The sequence below is a fragment of the Triticum aestivum genome, chromosome 4D (assembly GCF_018294505.1).
Source record: "Triticum aestivum cultivar Chinese Spring chromosome 4D, IWGSC CS RefSeq v2.1, whole genome shotgun sequence".
In the NCBI taxonomy this organism is placed as follows: Eukaryota; Viridiplantae; Streptophyta; class Magnoliopsida; order Poales; family Poaceae; genus Triticum; species Triticum aestivum.
This window is the reverse complement of record NC_057805.1, coordinates 234305756-234311646: the sequence shown is the minus strand read 5'-3', so window position 1 is coordinate 234311646 and position 5891 is coordinate 234305756.

The window sequence follows — 5891 nt, the reverse complement described above, 5'->3', positions numbered from 1 at the left end:
TTGAAGGTTGGATCCGGACATGTTTGAAGGTCGGAAAGGCTTGGCCTCCGCCTTGGGTGCTGGAATTCGAGGTGGGAGAAGGGAAAGATCGAGCGCAAGAAGAAAAGGACAGGCCTTGATCCCTTCATAAAGAGGGTGAATATCAAGAGCCCTCCGCACGACTGTCTGGAACTTGCCTAAAATCGAGGAGTCGTGCCAGCGGGCACGATTGGGTTACCCACACCCGTATTTATGAGAATCCCGTGAAAAGAGGGACACGATCTCTGCTTCGACAAGACGTGCCAAGAAAACCGCCTCGCAATATGTGCAATGGTGGTTGAGAAAAACGGTTCGAATAATGATCGGGCCGTGGTGTGATGTCATGCTGCAGAATGTGTCAGCAGATTAGATTTGTGGGAATATTATTCTCTCTACGGTGGTATGTGGAATTTGTTTTGTAGAGCCGGACACTATCCTTGTGTTCAAAATCTTCTATGGAATATTTGGAGGAGGAACCCGCCTTGCAATGCCGAAGACAATCTGCGGGCCGGACTCATCGTCATTGAAGCCTGGTTCAGGGGCTACTGAGGGAGTCCTGGATTAGGGGGTCCTCGGACAGCCGGACTATATACTTTAGCCGGACTGTTGGACTATGAAGATACAAGATTGAAGACTTCGTCCCGTGTCCGGATGGGACTCTCCTTTGCGTGGAAGGCAAGCTTGGCAATACGAATATGTAGATCTCCTCCCTTGTAACCGACTCTGTGTAACCCTAGCCCCCTCCGGTGTCTATATAAACCGGAGGGTTTAGTCCATAGGACAACAACAATTATACCATAGGCTAACTTCTAGGGTTTAGCCTCTACGATCTCGTGGTAGATAACCTCTTGTAATACTCATATCATCAAGATCAATCAAGCAGGAAGTAGGGTATTACCTCCATCGAGAGGGCCCGAACCTGGGTAAACATCGTGTCCCCCGCCTCCTGTTACCATCCACCTTAGACGCACAGTTCGGGACCCCCTACTCGAGATCCACTGGTTTTTGACACCGATAGCCGTGGTCCCAGCTGTCAGCCTCTCCACGTATAGTACCCTTCCGATGGAAGTCGGTTGTTGACCACATTGACCACGCCGCTCCGAGAGCACCAAGGCGGTGAACGACGGCGAGGCCTAGGAAGGGGACGACGTGGAGCCGGGGAAGATGCGGCAGTGGATGCCCACGCGGAGAGGAGTATGAGGGTTCACTGGTTCGGCTGCGGTGTGAGACTGCCATCGCCGCAGGGCCTGGCCAGCGATGGGAGTAGTAGGGGGCGGTGATATTGTTTTCTTACATATGTAAGTATCTGTTAAATATATGATGACAATAACAATAATATATAATAACATATAAAATAATTTAAATATATATAATATAGTTAGAAGGGAAACATAAGTTTGACCAGGCGTTCCTATTCTTATATAGAAAAATAGAATAGACCTCTATGTTTTCTTCAAAAAAAAACATAAATTTGGCTGCCGGTGTTTCAGCAAAAATAAAACCTCGGATGGGAGGTCCATAGGCCGGTCGATATGACGGCCCTAAAAAAAATACAAACCGGCATGTCTTGGGCTGCGCATGTTAAAAAACAAATCCTAGACGGGGCAGCCCAAAACCCAGCTGATACTTGCTGCCCGAGTGATAATAAATGATACCTGCCAGCTCCCCGGCTTCGTTGTGAATTTATCTCCTATAGTAACTACGTTGAAGCACCTAAAAAGTGTAACTATGTTGACAAACCCGTGGGCCCCAATGTCAGTATAGCATTAGGAGGAAGTATTTTTTTGATGAGGCACTTGCTTGCGTACGGCCATAGACCCGGTGGGTCCCGACTGTTCGCCTCTCCACGTATAGTCCTCTCCAGATTCCTCTCGTTTGTTCAGCATGTTCACAACGGCAGGCAGCGGCGCCACGGCGAGCGCACAAAGGCGCAGGAGGAGATCGAACCACCTGAGGCAGTGCCTTATTTGTAACGAAAGTACTGAACTAGCCCAGTGGCCAAGTGACACTACCAGACAGCTGTTCTGCCCGGGTTCGATTCCACCTGATGCAGGGAAAATATCTCCAATTTTTTGCCTCTGCCATTATTGACATGTGGGTCCCCATTGTCATCTACGCACACCATGTCCAACACTTGCCAAAACTTCGTCCCTTGTTTTTCTCTATTTTTCGCACACTCGACATTGTATGGGCATTTTGAAAATAGCATACCTTTTTGACCGTGCATCATATGAAGATGTGCTATACATGAATGTTGATCAGCATGATGTTAACTAACTGGTAGTTCCATTTTCGACCATGAATAAAACTTGCAACATGATGTTAACCCTGTTTGAAAAGGCCGTGTTAATATAAATGCTCTGCCTCTGAAAGTTTCAGTTTCTTATCTGAAACTGAACTTGCAGTTTCTTATCTGAAACTGAAACTTGCAGTTTCTTCTCTGAGAATCACATTGTCTGAACTTTTAGACTCCTATGAAACTACATTTTTTAAGTGCTAAAAATAGATCTCTAGGATTCATTAAATACTTCATATGCTCAATACTGCAAATCTGAAATTCAAAAGACATTCATATCATAAAGTACTCTCAAAATACACAACACAAAACACAATTCACAACTGGCAAATACTGATAACCCTAAGCTCCTCCTGACAATTCACAACCTGCCCGACTATTGGGCTGGGGGGGGGGGCAGTCCCGTCCTATTCCTCGGCGGCTGGCAGCCACCCCATGAGACGATGTGAACAGCGAGGGAGAGGATGGCGGGGAAGCATCGTCGGGCCAACTGCTTTTCTCCTCTTGCAGTTGGGTTCGGTCGACGAAGACTCCACCGGCTCGCTCTGGCACGACACCCTCACAAACGGCACCCTGTAGATGCTCGATCCTTCAATCTTTGGTGGACTCTCCATCTGGGATCGATACTCCCACCACCGCTCCCTCACGATTGGATTCGGTGAATCTGTTTGCTCCATGGCCCAGAGGAGCAGCTCTATGTACTCCCGCGCGACTCCCTTCGGGAGTATTGTCGCCTTTTCGCTCCGTTGTAGATATTTGGCCATGGATGTCGCCGCTAGTTGGACCTTGTTGTCAAACCAAGACTGTATCTCCAACATCCTAGCTAGCTTCACAGGGTCGTCATCTGCGATCCTCACGTATCGTCCAACGATCTACTTCTCCACAGCACCTTCACTCGCCGGCGGTGGTTTTTCAATGGAAGAGGAGAGGAGCAGCGCTAGTTTGGGATTGGAACGGGGGAGGAGCGACGCTGGTTTTGAATTGGAACAGGAGAGGAGGGGTGGTGGTTTTAATGGAAGAGGAGAGGAGCGGCGCTGGATTTGGATTGGAACAGGAGAGGAGCGGCGGTGGTTTAAGAGGAGAGGAGCGGTGCTGGTCTTGGAAGTATTTTTTTGTTTTGCGTATTTTGGGTCAAAGTTTGACCACGTACTGTATTGGACGAGCAAAATGTGAACGCATGTCACCAAAAATTGTATCATTTGGTTCGTATCTGAATGTACTTTCAAATTATATTATTTTTGCAACGTATAACATATATTTTATTTGTGAAAATCACGGTCAATTATGACCCAGAATAAAACGGGGACTAGTTAATGTGGGGTCGCTTTCTTAATTGAAGGGTAAATTGATTTTGATTTTGATCCGGTCACAGCGCGCCGGCCCTCTCGTCCAATCCTAAATCGATGCTGCACGCTCCTCTCCCTCTTCTACATTGCAAAACCACCTCCTCTCCTCCCCATCATCTCGATTCCAAAACCACCACCTCGCCTCTCCCTCTTCTCCATTGCAAAACCACCTCCTCTCTCCTCGGACGAGGATCCCCTGACATAGCCCATCTCGCCATTGAGACACTGACACATGGGTCCCACCAAGCGCGGGGCCTGACGGTGTCCTGGACTAGGGGGTACTCACCACGTCGTCTCCCCATCAGTTGGACTGGGCTGAGGACCCCCATGGCCGTTTGCTCATGGGCCAGTTCGGACAACCGATGTATACACGAGGAAGATTCCACAAGAGTTGGTGATCAAGACAAGGACTCCTCTCCACCGGCGTATTTGACTAGGACTCTTGTTATCCTAAGACTCTGGTACATTATATAAGCCGAGGCCAGGCTAGTCGATAGAGCATCATGACATTATTCATCATACCCTCAGGTTTTAGACCACAACATATGATCTCGAGGTAGATCAACTCTGTAATCATACACATCGAATATAATCAAGCAGGAGTAGGGTTTTACCTCTTAGAGAGGGCCCGAACTTGGGTAAACACCGTGTCCCTCGCCTCCTATTACCATCGATCCATAGACGCACAGTTCGGGACCCCTACCCGAGATCTTCGGGTTTTGACACCGACAATGGTGCTTTCATTGAGAGTTCCGCTGTGTGGTCGGCAAAAGGATCAATGGCTCGCCTGCATATCAACTGCACCGTCGGCGTCTTCATCGCCAGCTCGATTGGTCACCTTGGCTTGAACGAGGACTGTGCCCTACCTCCAATCATCTTGTTCGGACGAGGGCCTTCATCAACATCAACTCCGATCTCTATCAAGATCTTGGAGGAATCATCCATGGAGCTCGGGGGCTCAACGTCAACATTGCCCTTGGGCGACCGTGCTGTTTTTCCGAACAACAAAATTGTATCCGCTACCACCACCTCCTCGAGCATCGCTTTGATGATTTCTTCGATGGAATTGTGCATAATTGCGTCTACAACAACACTGTAACATTTCATCGCGTTCCGATGGAGAAATCTCCGCCGGTATCCGATATATCGGAGCCTCTTAGAATCTGGACGTGAATCTGGAAGAGTTTGGAGCGTGGTGTCCAGCACCTAGCTCGGACGTCCTTTGGAAGATCCAACCGTTGATCAGCTGAGGAATTGCTATGGCTACCATCCCTCAAAATTTCAGCTCGATCCGATCGTCCAAACTCCGGGAACCTTCCGATTAGTGCATCACTTTTCAGATCTGTTTTCTGCGCGAGAACGAGTCCGACCCGAGTTCATCTTTTTTATGAACGGGATTTCGGAAATCCTTTTTGAAGGAAGTTTTGTATGTGCCCGACAACGTTGCTCCACGGCTGCCGACCTGCGCTAGACACGTCATCGTTTTGTTGAACTGAGCTCAACTTCTTCGGATCATCATCTCGGCAAGCTGAACAAGAGTTCGGCATCACGAAGGATAAATCATCACCAACCTCACCGCCCCACGGATTACACGGAGCGGGCACATCAGCATCGCTGCACGGTCACTTCATCAAGCCGGCATTGACCACGTCATGAGTTATGACCTGCATCGGCATGGCCGCACCGTTGCTTCTTCGAGCTGATGTCCCTCACGCCGAACTACTTCAACACCTCGGCTGACATGGCGGCTACAACGCCTCCTTACCGACCTGCTCCGTCACCTCGTCTGGACCGGGGGCTTTGCCATCCCTTCATCAACCTACTCCGGAGAATTCGGCATCGTTAGCCGACCAGCTTCATCACGTTAGCTGGACCGGGGGCTTTGCCTCGGCGAGCCAACCTTTACCAGCATCGCCATGCTGTCGCTTCACCGCCCATCATGCAATGGATGTGCGGATCGAGTCCCAATTTTGGGAGTCACTTTTCTTCGGACTGCTACAACAAATAAACCTGGTGCTATTAATCCTATCAATTTTTGCTTGTTTGGGTTTATTTTTCCCAAGGAATTATTACTCTGGTTTGTTCCATCATCTGTACACAGGTCTATCAAATGGCGGCCGCATTAACGACGGTCGCGTGGTGGTTCGGTCAGTTTTCGTACATAGTTTGGCGAATGCCACATCCGGAACTCGGACCGACCTGTGAATTCAGGCTTTTCCACGCCTTTACCG